Source organism: Carica papaya, chromosome 7 (genome assembly GCF_054855325.1).
Source record: "Carica papaya isolate Zhongbai chromosome 7, ASM5485532v1, whole genome shotgun sequence".
NCBI lineage: Eukaryota > Viridiplantae > Streptophyta > Magnoliopsida > Brassicales > Caricaceae > Carica > Carica papaya.
The window spans coordinates 15562964-15589221 of record NC_142315.1 but is presented as its reverse complement, the minus strand read 5'-3'; the positions used below and the strand labels follow the sequence as shown (position 1 = coordinate 15589221).

General features: G+C 34.7%; 1 long non-coding RNA gene across 2 annotated transcripts; it reads left to right on the top strand.

Moving 5' to 3' along the window:
* LOC110813845 (uncharacterized) lies at positions 1–25689 on the top strand. 2 transcript variants are annotated; one of them, XR_015813391.1, is made up of 2 exons: positions 1–323; positions 24882–25689. It is a non-coding gene; the product is annotated as an uncharacterized LOC110813845 (long non-coding RNA). The 2 variants fall into 2 exon arrangements; XR_015813390.1 differs by lacking the exon at positions 24882–25689 and adding an exon at positions 24576–24839.
* Positions 25690–26258: the final 569 nt, after the last annotated feature.

Sequence of the window (26258 nt, the reverse complement as noted above, 5' to 3'; positions counted from 1 at the left end):
GTTTAATCTCACATTTTTTTGACGGTTCAGATGTAATTATCCTTTAATATATAAAGAAGCTTCATTTTTGTTTTTTTAAAAAGAAAGGAAAATGGAACCCTAAAATGACAAGATGGAAAAAAGGCGGCGGGAGAGAGGAAAGAGGAAGGGTCGTGAGACCTGAACCAGATCTCACATTTTTGCAAAAGCAGGGGAGGCAACAAAAGTCCGAAGATCGGAGATTGATTCCGCACACTGAACGCGGTCGCGACGAGAAGTGAGGCTAGCTTAGAGAATAGAGACGATCATACCCGGATTCATCTGTATTGCTCTACGCCAAAGAGGTAAGGATTATTTACCTCTTTAATCTATCTCAGTAACTAGTATACGTAGGAAACAGATTCACAGAAGTATTTTCTTACATACAGACCCCGAAATAAAAGAAGGATGAGTTGAGTAATTTCTGTTTTGGCTTAAATGAATTTATGTCAGTACCATGCATAGGAAATTTGGGAACAAAGCTGGTCTGTAGGAGTCAGTATCTTCGATAAAATCTAGGAAGATAATTACTCTAGGGAAGGGAATTACTGAAGAGTAGCTGAAGTTGCTCAAAGGACTAGTAAATTAATTGCAAAAATTGGTGGAAACTGGAGTCAAACCTCTTGTCTTAGCCAAATATGTTGATACCAGTGACAGAAGCGCGATTTAAGTTTCCTAGGGAGACATTTCAGCCCCGGTAGGTTCTACGAATATTATCAGATTTAGGGAAGTAAAATACCGACGGGTAGTTAAACCAAACATAGAGTAGGAGATGAAAAAGAGAGAAGCTTATTTAGTTCTCCCTACTTTGGGTTTCGGCAGAATAGCAGCTGTAGAGGAGAGACCCTTGGGTCTCACTGAGCAAAATGGGCCAAAGTTACCCATCCAATACAGACTGTATGGGAACCCTGGAAACTGCAGAAAATGTAAGGAATGATATTAACAAGAGGGTAGACGTTGCACACCAGGAAATAAATGGATAAAATGCAGAAAATTAATTTGGATAGTAATACGAACAGAAGAATAAATTAGAAGGTAGAAGTGTTGTATGGCAGAAGTGCATACAACCTAGAAACTAAGAAGAAATAGAAAGAAAAAAAAATTAGATACACCAAAAAGCAGACAAGGAAAATGCATGGGAAATTATACAACTAAGAAAATAAAAAGGAAGAGTACAGCAATAGAGGTTGGTTAAAGTTAAATATAATAATAAATCAAAATAGGAGATAAACAGGAAATTATGTATTCATTTGACTGGGGAGTAAACAGTAAAAGAATTCTGTTTAAAAAAAAAAACAGGAGTGACCTGCGATATTTATCATTGTATTACAGATTATAATGTCGATGAGTATACCGTTCAATCAGTTATCATTGAGGGAGGAGTGTGTGAGTGACCGGATTAACGGTTGAGATGAGTTTGGTACCCCTTTCATGTGAGATAGGTTGATGATGGGTGGTAATGTGCATCATATGAGTTATGGTAAATGGTATGAATGCTATTACATGTTTTGAGTCCCTTTGTACCAGAAATAGTACAATTGTGACCATTGTTATTGTGCTCTTGACATATGTGGGTGTGTGGGTGGCCATTTTGGTCGAGAGGTGATTACTCAAGAGCGTGTGCAATAACGTATAATACTAAGTCAACCGTGGGGTGACGTGTGTGCGTGGTCGTTATGGCCGACTGTGTGAGGCTCGGCTGGTGGTGGTAACAAATGATTTGTGCTGATGTATATTTGTGATTTTTATCCACGTGTTTGTAGAATTATCGATTTATTTTTCTATGTTGATAATGGATGTGAATGGTATGATACATCGGGATACCAGAGATAAAATCTAAAGTGTGACAGGAAATGATAATGTATGTTTGCTGAATGTATGTAAACTTGAAGGAGAAAGAGACATAACTTTGGGCTTTGTTGATTTACTACGTGATGAGTTTGTTGAAAAAGATAGAAGCCGTGGTATCTTTTTCACTCAAGATTGGGTCTCTCTACTAGGTGTCTATAAAACAAGTAAGCCTCCCTAGACCATACAAGCGCACGGCGAGCCCATGCAAAAGGTTTGGTTAAGATATGCTAGGCGAAGCGGTGGAGTGCTGCACCCTAGATGGTGAGAGTCCAGTAGCCCAAAGCATCATTAGCTTATGCTCTGACCCGAGTAGCATGGGGCATGTAGAATGGGGAAGTGTAAGAACCGTACTAGTTACCAAGGTAGAGAAAAGTAGTAAATAATTCTTACAGAGTTGTGAACTCACCCCCTTTATACCTTCTTTTTGCAGAGCAAGAAAATCAACCTCAAGAGCAGATTCAAACAATTGCCAATCGCCAATAGTTAGAATTGAGACTATTTTTCATACTTTAAAGACTCAATTAGTTCCTTGTTGATATTTTTTTTTAATTTTTAGTAGTTTGTTGATGATCATTTTGACATCAAAGGAAGGTGACACCTTGTAAACATTAAGATAAATACAAGATGACATTTATAAATGTTGTTGATATAAATTGACCCTTGTTCTATGTAGAGATTGGAGATATTATAGATGATATGAAAATTTTGTAAACTTGAGGAAACATACGAGATGCTAGGTGTATGATTTGTGTTCATGTAAGTTGACCCCGCTATTTCCTGCTAAGAAATCAGAGATGTCACAGTTAATATCAGAGCACAGGATCCTAGGAAAACATCCTTGTACCTAGAGCGTATTTTTGATGTGAGGTTTATAAGCAAAATAAGATAGAATACAAGGAAAGGAAAGAAATAAGAAGTATATATATAATATACTACAATGGAAGGGAAAGAAATAAGTTAAATATATATACATATATGGAAATATATATGTATATATATTATACGAATTACTCTATCAAGAGGGAAGTTTAGACAAGATATGAGTATTAGATAAAAAAGATATATGAGAAGTATGAATTTGCTATTGTATATTGTACTGTAAAGAGGTATTACTATTTATTCATTTATCAATGATAATTGTGTGCATGTGTGGTCGAATTGTGGTCAATGTAATTGATGTAAGCCCTTTCACCTGGATGAGAGAGATTATTGATGATAATGTGCATTGTATATGTTGTGTGATCTTGTATGAATGCAATTACATTTATAATACTTTGTATTTGCTGTGAGAGTTTATACAGATGTGGGTGTGGTGGTTATACGTTTGGAGGGGCGGGTGCGTGAGTGGCCAATTGTGGTCAAGTGGTGGATCTCATCCGAAGAGTGTGTAATATACAGTACTATACTAGGTGAGTAGTGGGGTGGGTGTGTGTGTGGCCGATACGGTCGAGTGTGAGCCCTGTCTGTTAGTTGTGTCGTATGGTTTTCATTGTTATGTTATGGTGATTGTGTCCACGTTGTTAGAGGTGTCATTGAACTCTCCTCATTGATAATGATTCACGACATTGTATGATGAGACACTGGTGTTCACTTGTGATATAAGAGATGAAGCATATCGCTACCCCACCTCCCTGGAACAAATTTCTCAACATAATAGGACTATTGGTGAATTTAGGTAATCCAAATTAACCTAATCTAAATGTTAGTAATCGATTGGACATAACTGTTTATCCTTAAAACATAATGGAACATTCGAGGAAAAAAAACATTTTATTAAGATCTTTTACAAAAGATTTGTTTTCTCTTAGGTTAAACTCCTAAAGGAAATGAACTATCTTGGAGATATGTCTTGACAATTAGATCATTGATATGAGAATCCAGAATATAATTTCTTACGCCTAAATGGGAACAAAAAGGTCGCACATTCTACAGATATGATAAGATAGACTCCGAAAGTAGATGTTATCAACTAGGAATTAACACCTAGAAGACCGATCCTAAACTAATAGGGAATAAGTGATTATTTGAAAAACACAAGATTTATATCTAAGGGCTATAGCTAAGAATGATAACTTGGAGTCCTTAAAAAAAAATTATTAAAGTATAGTTTCACCTTGAACACAATAGGAGATGTCTAGTAAATAATGACTATAGTCAGATAGACCAAATGACAATACGAATGATGAGAGTCTTAATAGGCCTATCGAAGAAATGATCCAATAAATAAAGGTATAAAACAGATCCCTAAGAAGACATGGAATTCTCTCGATTTATGAGAGTTGGAACATCCCATAAAGGGGGAAGATTTCACCAAATGAAGAAACCCTCTAAGTGTGAGAAAGTTCCCCAAGGTGAAAGAAAATCTTCCAAGTAGGTAAACCATGAGAGAACCATTCCTAAACCAACAAGAGACTAAAGCGAAATAGCAATCGTGACAAAAAAACTAATATCAAGCAGTTAAGGAGGTCAAATAATCATCTGAGACCAAGATAACCTTGAAGCTTTTTGGAACTTCTTTTAGGAAGGATAGGTGAGACCAAGATAAGCTTGAAGCTTTTTGGAACTTCTTTTAGGAAGGATAGGTGCCCTACTTGCTTGGCCTTATTAGGGTTCCACATAAAGGGTATAATAAAGAAGTTAAAATCCTAAGAGTTTGAATCCCATGTGTTTGGTGAACAGAAACCATTCCACTGAATGAGGCAAGATACTTCTAATTAAAACCCTTTATCTTAAAATACCTTACTCCTAAATAAGAATTCGGAAGGAAGAAAGAGAAAAAAAATTAAAAAATAATGGTAATAAAAAAATTCCTAGAGACATATTTATGAAATGACACCGTATCATGATAGCTCAGGAATATAAGCTTCTCCTCTTAAAATATCTTACTCCTAAATAAGAATTCGGAAGGAAGAAAGAGAAAAAAAATTAAAAAATAATGGTAATAAAAAAATTCCTAGGGACATATTTCTGAAATGACACCGTATCATGATAGTCCAAGAATATAAGCTTCTCCTACACTTAGAAAAACATAAAAGTGAATAGATATAAATACATTAGGATAAACCCTTAAAATAAATATCATCATAATAGCACAACAGAAGCGTAGGGGGCCCATGACCCTTAACACAAGAAGTACTACTATTCGAACCAATAAGAAGAGATCGATAAGGTGACGAACACGTGATTCATATCTTAAGCCATACGTGAAAGTTTTAGAAACTCAAATGTGTAATACCTAACTTTATGAGAGTTAAAATAAAATATAACCACATGCAACAAGTTAATAGTTAATCTACCTACCAAAGGAACTCTTAATAAAGTCCAGTTGAAAAAAAAAAGAACAAATCTCAAAACCCACTACATATATTTTAAGAGACCCTAGAAAAAAAAGTAATTTTGTATTGAGATTTTTTTTAAAGAATTATTCAACCATTGTTGGACTTAGGAGAGCAATATGACTTAATTAGGGATAACTTAGAATCCCAATCACTTGAAAAAAAGGGAAGTCTCGAGAACAGAAACACCCTATGAAATTCCCAAGATAACGTTCGGAACCCAGGGAACCACCTTCGAACTCATAGGTATTAAAAAATTTGGAATTAAGAGACACCTTAAAACAAACACGTTTCTATTTGCGAGAGTTTAAAAAGAAGACTTACACATCCAGTGTAAGTTCTAGAATGCCACTGGAGAGACTCACCTCTACCAACTGGAATGAGTACTAAGAGTCACTAGAAAACTCAGGTGTATCTCTCCTAATCTAGCAACGTACATCCAAGCCTTATATGACATTCTAGTTAAACGCCTAAAAGCAGACATGAACCAGAAAGAACATAATGACACAAGGAGAAAATAATCACTTTTGAAAATTAAATAATTATTTCCAAACTAGTCATGCATACTAAACCCTTGAAACTTCAAGATCATAGGAAGACCCTCCACCCTGGCAATGTCATCATTAACGACCCAGGAATAATAGTTTGAATTGTCCAGAATTCATCTCTCTTTGGACGGTTGAGATCTAATCATCCTTTAATATATAGAGAAACTTCATTTACAAAAAAAAGAGGAAAAGAAAATAGAACCCTCAAATGACAAGATCAACGGCGGAAGGGAGAGGAAAGAGGAAAGGTCACGAGTGTATAATAGTTAAATGTATGCTGCGGAGCAATTTATTACAAATTCTTTACAAAATTTATGAATTTCGAATTATATATATATAATTGAGGCCGTATATGCGGTCCATGCAAGTTCGGGGACTGTGCGAGCTGGGCTGCTTGTCCGACACATGTGTGGGCCTCTTTGCCCACGTTTGGGCTCCCAGATCTCAGCTTTGAGAAGGCTGCCTGCCTCCAGTTTTTCTACAGAGTATAAGGTTGCCTTGACTGCCTTACCACGGGATCGAGGAACACCGGTGGATGTACGGGCCAAGTATCATATAAGTGCATTGTAATGCATGTGTACTCCATGGGTACCCAAACCCATACTACATTTGGGCTTTCTTCTTGGGTCAGGATTTTCGACCGAGTTGTTCCTTGGCAGTAAGGCCTGTTACCCTCCGAGTTTTTGGTACCTTCTAGTGTCGTTTCTTCCTAGGCCAGGAATCGTGTTTAATGGATTCAGCCTCGTTGTTCAATACTTGGTCGGGAACGGAGTAACTTGGAGTATCGTTACCTCATAATTGCTTTCTCTCGTTTCCCGAAAGCTTATCTACACTTTTTCGCTTCTTGCACTCATCTGATTTAGGTGTGTTGTCAGAGGTTATCATGTCACATTTGAAATCTATACTGACCACAAAATTTTGAAATATATACTTTTGTAAAGGGAAATAAACATGAGACAGAGATGTTGGATGGACCTCCTGAAGGATTTCGACTATAAGATCATCTACTACCCTGGTAGAGATAATGTGGTCGTAGATGCACTGAGCCAAAATGAGTCCGATGTGTTGGCCTAAACCATAGTCTCTAGTTAGAAACTAGTTGATGCTATGCAGGCATTCCGCCTCAACCAGTATGGCAACGGTGCCTACCTCACCCAAATATGAGCTTTATCTTATCTTTTTATGAAGATTTAGGAAGCTCATCCACAGACCCAGAAGATATCAAAAAATTTGAGTAAGTTTACTTTTGACAAATTTTCTGATTTCAGGCTCATGGATGACAGATTGTACAGATTTTAGGATTGTATATGGGTCCCAGTCGCTGTCAGGACGAACGTTCTCAAGGCTGCCCATGCCTCCAAACTGTCCATCCACCCCGGAAGCACCAAGATGTACCAGGACCTGAAGCATCAATATTGGTGGCCTAGAATAAAGGACATTGTCGATTATATCTCCCTATGCCTTATTAATGAGTTAAGGCAAAATACTAGGGACCTAGCAGTTTGTTGCAAGGCCTCCCTATTCTGGAATGGAAGTGGTAGGATGTAACCATGGACTTTATCACTAGCCTGCCTAGGACCATTTTCAATCGTAATGCCATATGGGTCATTGTTTATAAGTTGAGCAAGACTGTTCACTTCCTACCCTTTAGAACCACAGATTCCACCAGCAGATTAGTCCACCTATACATCTACGAAATTATTGGACTCCATGGTGTCTCCTCATCCATTGTGTCCGATCGAGATCCTCGATTCACCTCCTATTTTTGGGATAATTTCCAAGAAGCACTTAGTTTTGGATTGTACTTCAGCACTATTCAGATGTTGGAAGACGTGTTGTGCACTTGCATCATCGACTTTGATGATAACTGGTATGAGCATCTTTTCCTATATTAGTTTGCTTATAATAATAGTAATCATTCCAGCATTGTTATTACTCCGTATGAACCCCTGTATGGTAGGCCCTATCATCCTCCCACTTATTGGAACGAAGTCGGGAATCAGCATCGTTTGAGACTCGATTTCATCCAGGAAATTATCGAGAAGGTTGCTATCATCCGAAGGAACTTAGCCACCACCCAAAGTTGCTAGAAAGGTTACACTGATAACCGCAGGAGACCTTTGGAATTTGCAGTCGGTGATCAAGTTTTCCTTAAGATATTCCCTTATAAAGAAAAAATGTGGTTCGATAAGAAGGGAAAGTTGAGCCCCCATTATGTAGGACCTTTTCAGATCGTGGAACATGTTGGAACCGTGGCGTATTGCCTTGCTCTACCTTGAGAGTTTGCAGGTCTACATGATGTTTTCCATGTTTTCATGCTCAAAAGGTACGATCTTAGTCCTCAGATCATTCCTCACCAAGAGATGCAAGTTCAAGTTGATATGACATGAGAGGAACTCCCCGTAGAAATCTTTGGTTAGACCAACAAGATTTTGCGCAACAAGAAGATCTTCATAGAGATGGTGCAGTGGCAACACCACACTCCAAAAGAGGCGACGTGGGAGTTAGAGAGCGAGATGAGAGAGAAGTTTCCAGACCTATTCATGACAAATTTGTGGGACCAAAGTTTTTAAGGTAGGGGGAATATAACACCCTGAAAATCTTTGCGCTTAATTTGTAATGTGAACTCCTATTTATTCGGGCTCTAAGCCCATTTAAACTCCTTAATATTATGTAATTTTATTTTTTCGGACGAATATCATATTTCGTATTCTAAATTTTGTATTTTTATTGAATAATTCTTAAAATTTATTATTCTATTTTATCGTAATAAAAATTATATTATATTTATTAATTAAATAAATTTCAAGAAAAACGAAGAAATAGGCAGAAAATCCCACGGGAATGCCTGCGGAAAAGGTCCCGCTTGCGTGGGCTCTGCACGCTGCTTGCACGTGCACGCGCACGACCAGCACAGGACGTGCACACTATGCACATGTCCCGTCCGTGCCGGGTGCGAGCCGCGGTCTGCGTGTGTTCCCCATCGCACATAGATGGGCATGGCTCTCCATGCGCCCTATTCGTGTGCCATTTGTGCGGTGGGCTCGCAACAGGCTAGCTGGGCTTGCAGCTCCTTGTGGATGACGGTGTACACCCTCTGACGAGAGTAGTTACGCGATATGATTGTTGGGGTCACATTTGGTGAAGTACGGCTGTGGTCATAATTAACATATAGGACCACTGTGGTGAGAACAACTATGGTCATAGATCGTGTCATAGTTTGGCGAGCTGTAAATGTGCTGTTGGTTTAACAAGCTGTAAATTTGTTATTGGTTTGGCAAGTCACAAATTGCTATCATAAATGAAATGAATTGGTCATTCCACATGAGTAGTCGGGAATCCATATTAGCCTCAGTAGATGAAAGTCAGAACAATTTCGCAAAAAATGACATGAAAAATAGTGCATATCATGATTTATTTGATTTTTTTTTATTTTTAGCATGTATTGATATGATAAGATGAACTGATGATTTTTTTAATAAAATAAATTATTTTCATAATAAAAGACTTTGAGATGACTCTTAATGATAAGTAATGATGATACCATTAATTTATTTTTTAAAATCTTATGATTTTATTTAAATATTATTTTTCTTATTGAGTATATGGAACTCACCGCTTTCCATGCCCCCCCTCTAAATGAGGAAGATAGTGAAGAACCGATCGTTAACCTACCCCTTGAAGTTTTTGAGGATCCCATGGATCCATAAACCTTTTTGAGTTCATTACTTGTCCTGCGGTCTGATGAGTTCTTTTACGTAATGATAGAATTGACCTTTTTGTATTTTGATATTTTGTATTTTGATATTTTGTATTTTGATATTTTGTATTTTTTTGACACTTATGGCCTCAGTTATATATATGTAATTGGAAACTCATATATTTTGTAAGGGATTTGTAATAAATTGTTCAACATTATACATTTAACTATTATACACTCGTAATCTGTTTCTGTATCTGACACCCTTATGCCTTAATTGACATTTGAAATATCACATAGTCTAATAAAGTTGATAATTAATTTTAAATTATCAAATTATCATATATTTAATATGTAGAGACTAAATTATTATTTCTAATTCGGTGAGGGGACAAATTAGAAAGAATGAAAGTATGTGCCTTTTTATGTGTCTTTTTAAGGGGTTATGGTCCCTAATTTAAATAGTCAAGATTTTTTTTTCTCCTTTCAACATAAAAACTTATAGACTCTAAGATTATTTTAAATTGAAATAATCAAATCCTAACCATTACAAACAGTCAGTTTCACAATGGATTAAGGTATGTTTCTATTATTTTCTTTTCTTTTGTTCTTATTGAATTGACATGGAGAGTTATTCTGTGTTCTAAATATTTATTTAAAAACAACAAGTGGTATCAGAGCCACTCCATTGTTGATGCTTTGAGAAATACTGAATTAAAGATTAAGATTGAATTTGGGATTAGGGTTCATGTTTTATAAGCGTGAGATATAATATACATTCCCATACATTCCAAATTGAGAAATTCCAATGTTGGTGTTACATCACAAATTTTTTTTGCAATGTCCCAAGAGACTTCCGAAATTGTATTGCACTAATATTAGAATTGATTAAATCGAATAAAAAAAAGACATCACAATATTGCAGCACACTATGCATGAGAGCACGAAATGGGCATAGAGCACGCCATCACAATATTGCAGCACACTATGCATGAGAGCACGAAATGGGCATAGAGCACGCTATCACCATTATGTGATTGATAATTTAATTATTCATGGCCCACTTATTTATATATACATATGTAATTGTTGATGTACATATAATATATATATTGTAATAATAATATATTATTTATTATGGTAATGTATATAATAATATATTATATATTATATTTTGATTTGAAACATAATAACATGCCTATGATTCTTTTAGTATTGCTCACATTTAAGAATAATTCAGATATTATATATTGCATGTGAAATGTCATGTATATACACATAAAACAATTTTGGATATTGTAGTAGCATCTTTGATGCAACAACACTGGATGTAATTTAAATAAATAATTTTTTATACATCTTTATAATTTATTAGGTTTGTCTAACATCTAATATAACTAATTGAAAGATGATGTTGCCAAAGTGACCGGTCTCTTGTGAGATTACTTATAGAAAATATTATAATTTTTTATTCATGCGGGTGTTAGCTAGCCCAAAAGAAGGGTAACTTTTTCCGAATTGCATAGACTTTTGTAGTGATGAATGTGTAATAATTATAAGGTTTTCAAGTGAATAATAAGTTGGTCCAAAGATAAGCTTATTATCTGACAGGATTTATTATTAACATTTGATCACTATACTAAGAGTACCACTTACAAGTTGATATTACTGTCTTAAGGCTTGATATTAGTGTTGTGCTAGGTATCTTGAGATGTATTCAATAATTATTTAAAATTTAAAGATTAATTATTTTGCATGTTATGTGAACATATATGCTTATTTTATTAGTTCTTTATACAACAATCATGTTTGTTACTATTGTGTCTGTTAATGCAAATAATATTCCCATACTTAATGGGTCAAATTTTAAGGATTGAAAAAAGAATGTGTTAATCATTCTAGGCTGCATGGATCTAGATCTTGTATTTCAAACTGGGCAACCCTCTCTTCTTAAGACTAAAAGTACTTCTAATGCTAGAAGATACTTTGAAAAGTGGGAATGCTCTAATCGCTTAAGTCTAATAATGATTAAGCACGACATTTTGGAAGCCTTTAAAGGGCAATATTTGATAAGATTACTAATGTCAGTGAGTTCCTTGTTGAAATTGAGAAACGTTTTGCAAAAAAACAATAAGGCTGAAACAAGTACGCTTTTAGCTAGCTTGATTTCAATAAAGTCTACATGTAAGGAAAATTTCAGGAGTATATCATGGAGATATCTCATACTGCTTTAAAACTTAACATACTAAAGCTCGAGTTGTTTGAAGACTTACTCGTGCATTTAGTATTAATATCACTTCTTACAAAATATAGTCAATTCAAAGTCAATTATAATTGTCAAAAGGAGAAATGGACTCTCAATGATCTCATTTCATATTATATATAAGAGAAAGATAGGTTGAAGCAAGAGAAAACTCAAAGTGCTCATCTGGCTAACACCTCTAAAAATAAGGGGAAAAAGAGAAAGAAGGATTATGAAGATGCTGATAGTCCTGGGCAAAAGAAACCCAAAGAAGAAAAAACATGTTTCTTTTGTAGAAAGCCCAGACATGTAAAGAAGGATTGTGCCAAATATCACCCTTGGCGTACAAAGAAAGGTACATTTCTTAATTTGGTATGTTATGAGGTTAATTTAGCTTCTGTACCTAGAAACACTTGGTGGTTAGATTTTGGTGCTACTACTCCCATTAGTGTTTCTATGCAGGATTGCTTGAGTTGTCGAAAGCCAATTGGTGCTAAAAGATACATCTATGTGGGTGATGATAAATAAGTGGAAGTTGAAGCAACAGGGCATTTTAGGTTGTTATTAGGAACAACATGTTATCTAGATTTGAAAGATACTTTTGTTGTACCGTCATTTAGGTGTAATTTGATTTCTATTTCCTTATTTGACAAATCCGATTACTATTATTCCTTTGGAAATAATCAGTTTACTCTTTCATTCAATTCTAGCACATTTGGAAGTGGTTCATTAAGTACATTTGACAACCTATATTTATTTGATACTATTGCATTATATAATAAAACCTTACATGTGGATTCATGTGGTACTAAACATAAGCTATATATTAATGATAACTCAACCAAGCTATGACATAAGTGTTCGGGTCACATATCCAAATATAAAATTGAACGACTTGTGTAAGAAGGTATCTTAAATTCATTTGATATTTTAGACTTAGAGTCTATGTTGAGTGCATAAAAAAAAAGCATATCAAACAAAATAGATTAGGTGCCAATAGATTTCCTCAGATGGCTTAGAATTGATACATAATGATATTTATGGCCCATTTCCTTCGTCTTCTTAGAATGGTTAACGATATTTTATATTATTCATAGATGATTACTCATGTTATGGGTACCTATATCTTATTTATAAAAAGTCAGAGTCAGTAGACATGTTTAAAAATTTTAAAGCTGAAGTTGAAAACCAACTCAGTCAGAAAATTAAGTATGTTCTCCCATTATCTAAAGGTAAGAAACCCATTGGTTACAAATAGATATTTAAGACTAAGAGGGGTTCATAAGGTAATGTGGAAAGATATAAAGCTCGTCTTATAGCTAAAGGCTTTACTCAAAAGGAAGGCATTGATTATAAAGAGACTTTTTACCCAAAAGGAAAGCAATGATTACAAAGAGCCATTCCTTTGGTTTCATTGAAAGACTCTTTTAAGACAATCATGGCTCTTGTTACACATTTTAATCTTGAGTTACATCATATGGATATTAAAATAATGTTTCTCAATGGTGACATTGATGAAGCAATTTATTTGGTGCAACTAGAAAAGTTTGTGTCTGGTGACCCATAAATAGTTGTTTGTAAATTAAGAAAATCCATTAATGGACTCAAATAGGCTTCTCGTCAATAGTACCATAAATTTCATTAAATAGTTATCTCATTTGGTTTTGAGAGAAATTTTGTTAAAGATTATGTGCATCACAAGTTCAGTGGGAGTAGGTATATATCTCTTGTTTGGTATGTTGACGACATATTCTTGTTGCTAATAATAAGGAAATATTACATGAGACTAAGAAATTTCTATCAAAGAATTTTGGGATGAAAGGTCTTGGTGAAGTTTCATTTGTTTTAGGAATTCAGATACACCAGTATCACTCTCGGGGTATTCTTGGATTATCTCAAAAGAGTTAATAGAAAAGGTGCTTAAAAGATATGTTATGAAAGATTGTAAACCAAGAGGTACCCCTATCGCTAAGAGAGATAAATTCAGTCGCAATCAGTGTCCTAAGAATGACCTTAACGTTAAAGAAATGCAGAAGATTCCCTATCCTTCAGCAGTTGGGAGTCTAATGTATATTCGGGTTTATACACGTCAAGACATAACATTCATTGTTTGATGATAGGTAGATATTTAAATAACAATAGGACAGATCACTAGAAAGCAGCTAAAAGGGCTATGAGATACTTACAAAGAACTAAGAGTTACACGCTCCTATACAAGAGGTTAGATCATTTAAAAATTATTGGGTATTTGAATTCTGATTATGCTGGATGTCAAGATAGTAAGAGATCCACTTAAGGATATATTTATATGTTGACTAGAGGAGCCATTTCCCGAAAAAGTGCTAAACAAACACTTATACCTTCTTCCACCATGGTAACTAAATTTGTAGCATGTTATAAGGCATCTAATAATAGATTATGGTTGTAAAATTTTGTTGTGCATCTTAGTGGTATTAAAAAACTACTAAAGTTATATTGTGACAATAACTCAACAGTTCTATATCCCAATAATAATAGGAGCCCAATTCAGTCAAAATATATTTACATAAAGTTCCTAGTTGTTAAAGGAAGGGCGCAGAGTGGATAAATTCCTATAGAGTACATTGGGACAAACTCCATGATTGCGGATTCGCTTATTAAGGGATTAATACTGAAAGTCTTTTATGAGCACACTACTCATATAGGTGTAATATCATTTGAGAATGTTCTAGTATAATGGGAGTTTATTTGTGTGTGTTTTATTGCTCTATTCCATATCATAGACACATACACATTTTAGGTATTTAGATATTTTCTTTAGAAATAAAATATTTAGTTTATTCATACTCTATTTTATTGTGTTAAAGTTTGATCTCAATAAAGTTTAAAATAGGACAAGTTGAAAACAGGTATGCTTGGATCACGTTACGTGTAATTTCCATGCTACACATATATGATTGATCTATGTCATTTGATTATATTGATATGTGTGACTATTGGTGAATTTAGTTACGTTAAATGTGATGAAAATTCCTTTAAACCTATATCAATATAGTCAATGGATGAGATTATTCATAATACCTTATATGATAGCAAACTTTTGAGCTTATAAGGTTGTACACATTTACAAGGCAACATATGTGGCCCAAGTGGAAACAATTCCAATATATGGGCACACATATGTGATTTAATGTCTATTACTATCATAAAGTATAGTTAATTTAATAGGTGGTCTAATAAAGTTGATAATTAACTAAATGTATCAAATTATCATGAATTTAATGTGTAAAGACTAAATTGTTATTTCTAATATGATGAGGGGTCATATTAGAAATAATGAAAGCATGTGCTTTTTCATGTGTCTTTTTAAGGGATTATAGTCCCAAATTTAAATATTTAAGAGGTTTTTCTTTCTTCATTCAACAGAAAATGATAGTGTGCATAAATGTAACTTTTATTACTTAGATTGGGTGTATATTTGAGTAATTTATTGCCTAACTTAAGGAATTTTACTAATTTTTAATGCAGGTGAGAAGATAGGATTCAATATCTCAAAAATAGTGTAGTAGAATTGATTTAGCGCACAGAGTCGTTACAAATGCTCAAGCCTTAGGCAGGAGTTGCACCTTAGCAGTGGTAGTAGAGACCAATTCGTGCATGGTCAAGCTTTTGGCAAGGCTTGTACTCTAGCGGTAGCAGCATATACTGGTGTTTTGACATTCCTTTAAATTCAAAGAGAGTACCATTTTTACTTAGAAGTGGGAAACTGAATAAAGCAGGAGCAATTTTAAAAAATAGAAAGAGTGGCCGAAATCATCAAAGAAATCTCTATCTCCACAAGGGAAACCCTAATCCACCCTCGGCTTTTAAATAGGAAGCAAAACAGAAAAGAACATTAGACTGAAAATAGCAAGCAGACTTCGTCCTTCTCAATTGTCTTTTCTATAGTTTCTTTAGTTGATCCTACAATAATTTGCTGGTGTGTTATGCTCAACATGAGAGGCTAAATGTTACAATTTCTTGTTAGAGATTGAATTGAAGTTTCAGCTTCAGGATTATGAGATTGAATTGTTTTGTTTTATTCTTATTTAACTTCAGTATTTTTATATCTTGTTGCCATACAAACATTATTATTTATTATCGGTTCAACAGTGTTGTTGTTCATGTAGCATGATAGCATATTGTCATTCAAGATTTCTTAATCTGTAATTGTTCAGATTGTCTTGATGCTAGTGGTAAATTAGTGTCACACTAAGAGGATATAAAATCTAATTTGAATGAACTGCACTGTTGAGTTTGTTAGTTATAATCAGGTCTTTTTACTTTTTAATACTGTTAGTAAACTAAATTCTAGGAGCGTCTCCATTGTTGTTTATTAGTAAAGGTTAATCAACGAACATCTCTTGGTTAATATAGGATTAAGAAATGACTGATTTATAGAAGCATCTCTAACAACTAGAATCGATTTATTGAAAGTTGGTAAGAATTATCTTTGCATCAATGATCAATCCTGTAAGTTGAAACCGATATTACTTCTTTAGCTAGAACTCATTCATAACTGATTTTACTTCATTATTTTACTGAATTATTTTTTGCTCTAATTGCTTTAAGGTTTGCTAAATTATTTAATCGCTTTGTCACAAAATAAAACCTCCCAACTTTTTCTTTTATCACTGGCCATAAAAGAATATTGGTTCTCAATTCCCTATGGACTCGACCCTACTCACCATAGCTGCAATAGTACTTTGTCATTTGAATAGAAATTTATTTTTGATAGATTCAACATCCATCAAATTTTAGCATCATTACCGGGGAGTTAAGATAAACAATTTAATTATTTTCTTTTTATGATCAGGTCTGATTGTGATGAAATTTTTCTTTACGACCCAAAAATTGATAAGACTACCAAAAGCTTAAGAAAACATACTAAGCTAAAAAAGAAAGCGTGTTAGTAAGATACAGTTTTTGAAAATAACAATATAACTACCGAACCTGAAGCAGAAACGGGATAGATGGCCGATGAGTGCACATTGAGAGAGCTGGTAGCATTGCCTATAAATCAACAGCCTCTCTACATCACTTATTTGAATATGGACATAACATTTGAACTAAAATATGGGTGATTCACTTGCTGCCCAAGTTTTAAGGATTGGAGAATGAAAACTCATATAAACACCTCAAAAAAATTCTATGTCGTGTGCTCAAGCATGAAACTACAAGTAGTGACTAAAAAATAGATTAAACTGAGGGCATTCCCCTTTTCTTTGGATGATGCAGCTAAGGATCGATTATTCTACTTGCATTCTAACTCAATCACCACATAGACATACATGGTGAAGTTATTCTTAGACAAATTTTTCCCTATTTCTAGAGTTATTAGGATGAGGAGGGAGATATGCAGAATCAAGCAAAAAGACTAAGAGAGTCTCCATTATTATTGGAAAAGATTTAAGAGACTATGCGCAAGCTGCTCACAACATGATATCTCAGAACAGTCCCTCATACACTACTTCTATGGAGGATTGCTGCCCACAAAAAGAAGGATGTTAGGCACAACTAGTGGCAGAGGCATAGTGAATAAGATGCCTCGACATGCTAAAGATCTTATAGCAATTATGGCTGCCAATTCACAATAATTTGGAACCACACGAGACACTTCAAGAAGGATGAACAAGGTAAGTATATCTTCTATTGAATCTCAAATTTCACAACTAAACACTTTGGTACAAAACATGGTTACAGGTAACACTCAGCAAACTTAGTCTGTGGAATTTGTGCACATTTTGGACATCCTACGAACATGTGCCCTACACTGCAAGAAGATGACCAACAAGATGTTAATGCGATAGGAGAATTCCCAAACTAACCACAAAAAAATATGATTTTTTCTCCAACATTTATAACCCAAGATGGAGGGATCATCCTAACTTCAATTATGGAGTAAGAGAACAAAACTTCCAATAGTACCAACCAAAACCATCTCTACAACAACAATCGACACCTCCATGAGTAACACAAGTAAACTAGTTAGCAATGTCCATGAGTAAGTTGGAATCCCAAGGGAAATTGCCATCTCAAACAGAAGTAAACCCAAGACCCAATGTGAGTGCTGTCACACTGTGAAGTGTCAAAGAGCTATTAAAAAATTCTCGTCAGGTGACCTTTGGGCAAGGCTTATGAAAAAGCACAAAGCTAGAACAAAGCCCGATTCTGAACAGCCAACGCCATTTACAATCAGTCTACCTTTCCTAGAAAGGTTTGCAAAATCAAAGAAAGAGAAGAATGATAAAGAAATCTTGAAAACCTTTTACAAGTTTGAAGTAAACATCTCTTTACTTGATGTAATTAAATAGGTATCTTAGTATGCCAAATTTTTAAAAGAACTATGCACCGACAAAAAGAAGTTGAGCTATAATGAAAAAGTAAGTATGGGGGAGAATGTCTCAGCTATAATTTAGAGAAAACTACCCCCAAGTGCAAGGACCCATATATGTTTGCTATCTCTTGCAAAATAGATACCTTAGGTATAAAGAAGGCCTTGTGTGATTTAGGAGCCTTAATAAATGTAATGCCATTGTCTATTTATTCTAAGCTAAATATTGGTCCATTGAAAAAAGCTGGTGTCATCATCCAACTAATTGATAGGTCAGTTGTCTACTTTGAGGGGGTTCTAGAGGTTGTACTGGTCCAACTAGACAATATTATTTTCCCAGTTGACTTTTATTATTATACATGGAAGATGAAAAATCCTCTATCTCTTCTAATATTTCGCTAAATAGGCCTTTCCTTAATACAACCAAGACAAAGATAGATGTACAAGATGATACCCTCACCATGGAGTTCGATGGAAAAGTTGTAAAATTTAATATTTATGATGCCATGAAATACCCTAGTGATTTATTATGATGCCATGATGATGAGTTAAACGTTATGGTTTGTAATGATTTGAATGTGGATAACTTAAGGACTTTAGAAGAAGATTTTTTTGTTGAGAGGAATATGCAAGAAACAGTGTTCGAATTGGAGGCGCTTAAACTACTAAAGGGTAATCACCAAATATTGATCTCCTTATTTCTCACATGCAGCTTTCATCTTCTATTTTATAGGCATCGAAGTTTGAGTTGAAACCATTGCACGAACATCTAAAGTATGTATTATTGGGAGAAAGAGAGACCTTTTTGGTAATAATTTCCAATAAATTAAGCAGAATAAAATATGATGACAAGTTAATTAGAGTGCTTTGGGAGCATAAGGAAGTAGTTGGATAAACCATAGCTGATATAAAGGGGATATCACCTTCTATGTGCATGCATAAGATACTACTGGAAGACAAAAACAAACCGAGTAGACAAGCTCAGAGATGCTTGAACCCACTCATGATAGAGGTTATGAAGAAAAAAATCTTAAAATTTCTTGATGTTGGAGTAATCTATATGATTTCAGACAGTAAATGGGTAAGCCCATTGTAGGTGGTGCTAAAGAAAACATGAGTAGTGGTTGAAAACCATGACAGTGAGTACCATGGTATCCATTAGAGTACAGAATGGCTAGAAGGTTTGTATAGACTACAAAAAAATAAATGCATCAACAAAAATAAATCACTTCCCCCTTCATTCCATTGATCAGATGCTGGAACGTTTGGCCAACCGAACACATTACTGTTGTATTAATGGTTATTCAGGTTTTTACCAAATCTTTGTGGCCCCCGAAGATCAAGAAAAGACAACTTTCACTTGTCTATTTGGCATTTTTGCCTACAGGAGGATGTCATTCAACCTCTGTAATGCCCCAACATCATTCCAGAGGTGCATGGTCAGTAATTTCTTTTGATTTGTGGAGAGTATAATAGAGGTATTTATGGATGATTTCACGGTCCATGGTAATTCCTTTGATGAATGCCTCATCAACCTCACAAAAGTACTTAAGCTGTGCCTTGAGTGTAACATTATTTTAAACAATAAAAAATGCCATTTTATGGTAGATTAGGGATAAATCTTATGATATATGGTGTCTTAAAAAAGAATAGAGATAGACAAGGCAAAGATTGATGTGATTAAATTCCTACTTTACCCCGTGAGTGTATGAGAAATGTGATATTTTCTTGGACATGCAGGGTTCTATTGATGCTTCATCAAAGACTTCTCCAAGATTACCCAACCTCTATACCAACTGTTGCAAAAAGAAGTGGTGTTCAAATCTGATGCATCCTGCAAGGAGGCATTTGATATACTCAAGGGGAAGTTGGTGTCAACACCAATCATACAGCCACAAAATTGGGAGTTGCCTTTTGAGATTATATGTGATGCTAGTAACCAAGCCATGGGTATAGTCCTTGGGTAAAGGATAGGTAGGGACCCTCATGTGATCTACTATGCCTCAAGAACTCTTGACAATGCTCAGATTAATTAGTCAAGCATAGAAAAGGAACTTTTGGCTATCGTATTTTCCTTGGAAAAAAATTGTTCTTATTTGCTCAGTACTAAAGTGATTGTGTTTCAGACCATGCAGCTTTTAAGTATTTACTAAAAAATAGAGGCAAAACCGAGACTAATATGATGGATACTCATGCTATAGGAGTTTGACTTGGAAATATGGGATAAAGAGGGTTTAAAGAATCTCGTTTTCGACCACCTCAGATGTCTACCACTAAGTGAAGAGCCATTGCCACTAAAAGATGATTTTTCGAATGAGTATCTCTTCTCAGTTTATTAATCAACACCATGGTACGCTAATATCATTAACTGTTTAGTTACTAATACACTTGCAGATGGGTTGTCCAGAGTAAAGAGAGAGAATCAAGAAAGAGGCTAGATATTATGCTTGGGATGATCCTTACTTGTGGAAGTACTGTACGGATTAGATCATTAGACGTTATAGAAATAGAAGTCCCGATTGAGTTTTAATCAACCGTGTGGGCTTATATGTGCATTTATTGTGCAGAAAAGACTATTAAATTTAAGTGGGCCTGTTCAAGTGATCTAGTATGATTAAAAGTATTTTGGGCCGTAATGCATTAAATTAAAGTATGGACTTTATTTTATATGCAAAGATCAAAAGCGTAATTTTTGATTTTGTGATAGGTAAAATTGGAAATAACAAAAACTTGAGGATATAAATAGAGAGTTATGGTCCTCAAATCATACATTAGTGTTTTACTCTTCTATCATCTTATCACCAGAAAAGAGAGAGTCTAAAATCTCTAAAGGACCAATGTATTGATTTGGAAGACCTACCGCAAGACGTATTTCTTCCACTATGGATTCAAGTACGCTTCTGTTTACAGATCTAATATCAATTATTCAATATGAGTATGTTTTAGATTCACTTCAAGTTTATTTTGAAATCCCTACAAGTAGTTTCAGAGCCAGCTCATATCAATCTTTGAGATTGGAAATTTTTTTTTCTGATTTGTTACTGGTTTCAATAAAATTTGGTTTTTTGAAATTTTCTTCTTTTATGTTTTTTTTTTGTATTTTTCATATCTTTTTTTTTTGGATAATTTTTAAAAAAACAAATGAGATTTGTTTTGAAGAGGTTGATCAGCTCATAACTGTGACCACAAGTGGTGAGGCGCGATAGTAAGTCTTCATGCTGTGACCTTTTAGTCATGATGAGGAAGGAAGAAGCGACTACTGAAGTCGTTGCACAAGAAGAAGAAGAAGAAATGAAAAGCCAATAGGAGGAAAGGGATCAGTAGCCAAAAGTGGCATCGATTGGACCGACATGGTCCTAGGATCACGTTGATAAGGAAGTCGTGACCTAGATAGTCGTGGGGAGGGCATGGGGAGGGCTTGATAGGTGGTAGCCAAAAGGTCCCCTTTCCCCTGGGCGTGCACGAGGAATAAGAAGACCAAAAGAAAAGAAATTAAGGGTTTTTCTTTTGATTTGGTCTCCAGGTCGTAGACCTAAATGGGCTGTGAAATTGTTTGGGCCATGGGTTGCGGCCCAAAACAAACAAGGAAAAAGAAGAAAGAAAAATAAAAGAAAAGAAAGAGGAGGGGAGGTTAACGTTTCCTTGGGCCCAAAGCGCAAATAGGTTCGGGCTAGGCCAAACTGGTCCAGAAACAATTTGACCGATCAACGGTCAACTACTAGACAAAAAAAATTAAAAAAATTAATTGAATTTATTTTTAATTTTTAAGGATATTTTTCTTCCTTATACATAATAAATTTGGTATAATTTTGAAATAAACCAATTTACACAATATATCACCAAAGCAATCTCTCTTGTGTTAAGTTAATTTATTTTCAAATGTAAGCGATTGTTTGGGTGTGATTCATGCAAATATTAATTGGTCCAAAAGAATGATAATATTTAACATGATTGCATTTCTACTTATGGTAATAAAGAGAAGATAGTTATTCAGTTTTGCATGTGATTTATAAATTAGTCCAAAAGTAAATTTATTGTTTGACGTATTTTTATTATCAGTATTTAATTACTATGTCAAGATCTCACTCACAAGTTAATATTCTATCCAAAGATAATGTTAATGGAGTATCTAGTATCTTAAGATGAGATTTATCTTTATTTAAATTCATTATTATTGTTTTTGGTTTAAAATTTTATGTGAGTATTGATTGACTAGTTATTGTTTGTTCTCTGTTCAGTTCCCAGTTTTGCTACAAATATTTCTACGAGTGTTAATTCTGTCCAAATGTTAAATGACACAAACTTCAAGGTATGAAAAGAGAATGTACTTGTTCTTGGAGTAATGGATTTGGACGTTGCCTTATGAGTCAATCAACCCGATCTGCTTATTGTTAAGAGTACCTTTTGATAATAAGAGAGAGTTTGATAGGTGGGACTGATCAAACCATATAAGTCTAATGATAATGAAACATGCCACTCCAGTAGATTTTCAAGGCATTATATCCGATAAGACCACTACAGCTAGGGGTTTCCTTAAGAACCTCGAGAAATGTTTCGTCAAGAATAAGAAGGCCGAAGCTACTACACTGTAACACCCCAAAACCTCTGTGTTCAAATGCCATGTTTTAGTGTGTTACGACCTTTGATGTTAATTTTAAATTTTAGTTTGTATTCAGAATTTATTTCGCTTGGGTTTATTTAATTTTTAATTTTTAAAATTATTTATTTTATTTTTTATTGTTTATTTTTAATTATTTTGCACTAAAATTATTCAAAAATTTCAAGAAAAATGAAAGAAAAATATAAAATGAAAACGCGGTGAGAAAAAACCCCGCACACTCGTGAAAACGGCCTGTGAGCCCACGTGCTCGCATGATCGTGCTCGCACGCCAGCTGCACATGTTGGGCTGTCATGTCATGGATGTGATAGCGTGAGCACATGCTTGCACGCATGCACTGGCTATCATGTCAGGCTACCTGTGCACGCCTGCGCGAGCTAGTATGTTGCGTAGGCTGTCTTGTCATCCTACAGTGCATGGGGCTCCAAGTGCGGTCATTTGCTGTGATCGATTGATGGACGAGCCATCTTGTCCGTCTGTCTTGTCAACCCAACCAAGCGTGCATGGCCACCATGAGGCGCGCATGCACGCCGCATGTGGTGGCCAGTCGACTACTTGGTCGATCGACTGTCGTTGATCACCCATGCAATCCCACAACTCCCGTTTGCCTAGAAGATCTATTTAACAAGAATTTCTTCTCTTTCACTTCATACATTCATCCATTCGTAATTTCTAGAGAAAATTTATGTGGGAGACCGAGAGTTAGGATTTCTTTTTATGATTAATGAGGCACAAAACAATCTTTCCATCTTTTTTCTGTAGGAATTCGAAAAGCATTAAAGGTTTCGGTAAGGGACTTTTTAAATATTTTCTCATACATTTCTAAGTGAAATTTCTAGATAATTAATAAGTGATTTTCGATTTGTCTTGATGCATGAATTTAAAACATGGTTTATCAATTATATGAATGAATATATATGTTGTTAGTGTTCTTTAAAAATGAAATGCATGTTTAATCGAACATTTGATGACACTTGAAGTATATGCAGATTTGACCCTTTGCCTTACCCTTAGGTGATGGTGGAGAGGGTCACTTTATTGAGTCTTGACTCGAGAAGGTGACCCAGTGGTGAAGTCCGGGTATTAAGGCCCTTTTAGGCTAGAATCCCCCATGGGTTTTAAATTCAAAATTATCTGTGAATTGAAATCAATAAAAATAAAAATAAAAATAAAAAATTCATTTGACTATTATCACTGAGAGGGTTTCTGCTTCTATATCTGAATATGTTGGTGAACCACTCTTTACGAATGGTATTGGCCTTCCCTCTAATGAGAGTGGATTTGCGACTTGATCTATATGGGTCATAGCAGCGATGCACAACTGTGGTCATTAATCTTATCTGATTTGTGAAATATGTGATACTAAAATGAATCTGTTTGCCTATTCACAGTGGTAGTTGGGAATCTTTCTAACCTCAGCTAATATAGATTAGAACAGTTTCACGCGAAGATCTGTAAAAGATGTAAATAAAACTCAACCACTCGATGACACGACTAGAACAGTTGATTTATTCCCATGCTTTAGTAGTTTCTCTTGAAACAAATATGTTTTACGTTGTTCTGTCATGACATTGTCATGCTTTTAGTTGATTTAACTAGTTTCTGTTACATTACCTTATTGTATAATTGACTCTTGTATGTTGCATTGCTTTGTCTTTACTTCCTGCTATGATTTAAATATTGATGCTAAATATTGATGCTTCTGAATTAGTTTAAAAGAAAATTAAATGTTTTCTCAATATTTCAAATGAACCTATTCTGCAACAAGTCTTAGAGGTAAGTCACTTGTTTATATGATAATGTTAATGCTTGAAAAATAAATAACCTTTGAAAATCTTAGTAGTATAGTTTAAATACTATTTGACATACTGAGTTATTTGGAACTCACCCCCATCAATGTCCCCCTTTAGATGATGGAAGTGATGATTCGCTCGCTGAGTTACCCATTGAAGCTTGTTTGGACCCGTTCTCGGATCTTTAAGAGGATTTTGAGTGCATTATCTATCTACACTCTGATGAAACACACTTATAATGGAAGAAGTAGCTCTTCATAAACTTTTGTATATATGTATTTTTGCAGCCATTTTCTTGATCTCAGATGTAAATTTGAAACTCAAATTTTATTGTAAGGGATAATATTTTTTGCTGCATATATATTTGTTTATTTTTATGCACTCATATATATTATATTATTAAACTCCCTTTTACCTCATCAGGTGTCGGGATGTCACATACATTGTTGGCGAACCTTGTTTCCATGAGATATAAAGGAAAAGGAAATATATAGGAGTACATTATGGAAATATCTCATATTCATTCCAAACTCAAGGCACTACAACTAGAATTATCAGAAGAACTACTACTACAGTTGGTTTTGATATCTCTTCCGCCACAGTTTACTTAGTTTAAAGTGAGCTACAATTGTCAGAAGGACTCCTGGTCCCTTAATGAGCTAATCTCTCACTATGTTCAGGAGGAGAAAAGGATGAAGCATGAGAAGACAGAGAGTACTCACTTAGCCATGGTCTCAAAGGACAACATAAATAAGAAGAAAAAAAAGGATAAGCATGTTGCAGTTCCAACACCATAGAAGAAACAATAGAACGTACAAAATGAAGATGTATGCTTCTTTTGTAAAGCTCCAAGTTAGCAGAAGAAGCAATGCATTAACTATCACACATGACATACAAAGAAAGATATATTTCTTTACTCTATTTGTTCTAAGGTCAAATTAACTTCAGTACTTAGACACACATGGTGGATAGATTCTGGTGCAACAACTCAGATCATTGTGTCTATGCATGGTTACTTAAGTTGCTGAAAACCAAGTGAAGATGCTAGATTTATTTATGTTAGCGATGACAAATTAGTAGAAGTTAAGGCAATTACCACATTCAGATTATTGTTAAGAACTGGTTATTATTTAGATTTGAATGAGACTTATGTTGTACCGTCATTGAGATAGAATTTGATTATTCTTGTTCTGTTAAAAATAAAAAATTTAGTCTTTTTTCATGATTCAAAGTTGATTGGTACCAGTTCTTTATCAGGTCATGATGATCTTTATTTGTTTGATAGAGTTGCTTCTTTTAGTGAATCATTGCATGTGAGTATACGAGGTGTAAAGAAAAAATTGACTAGTGAGAATTCTGTCTCATTATGGCATAGGCGATTAGGTCATATCTCCAAAAGGAGAATGGAGAGACTTGTGTCAGATGGAATTCTTGATACCCTTGATTTTGTAGATTTTAACATGTGTGTTAATTGTATCAAGGAAAAACAAACAAACATCAGGAGATTGGGTGCCAACAGCACTATGGGCGTATTAGAATTTATTCATACGGATATATGTGAACCATTCCCTATGGCTTCTTAGAATGGTCAACAATACTTCATAACGTTTATAGATGACTATTCTAAATATAACTACCTTTATCTCATTCATGGGAAGTCACAGTCATTGGATCTATTCAAGAATTTTAAAGCTGAAATTTAGAACCGACTCAACAAAAGAATTAAAGTTATCAAATCTAACCGTGGTGGTAATACTATGACAAATATGATAGATCAGGTGAAATGATAGATCATATCAA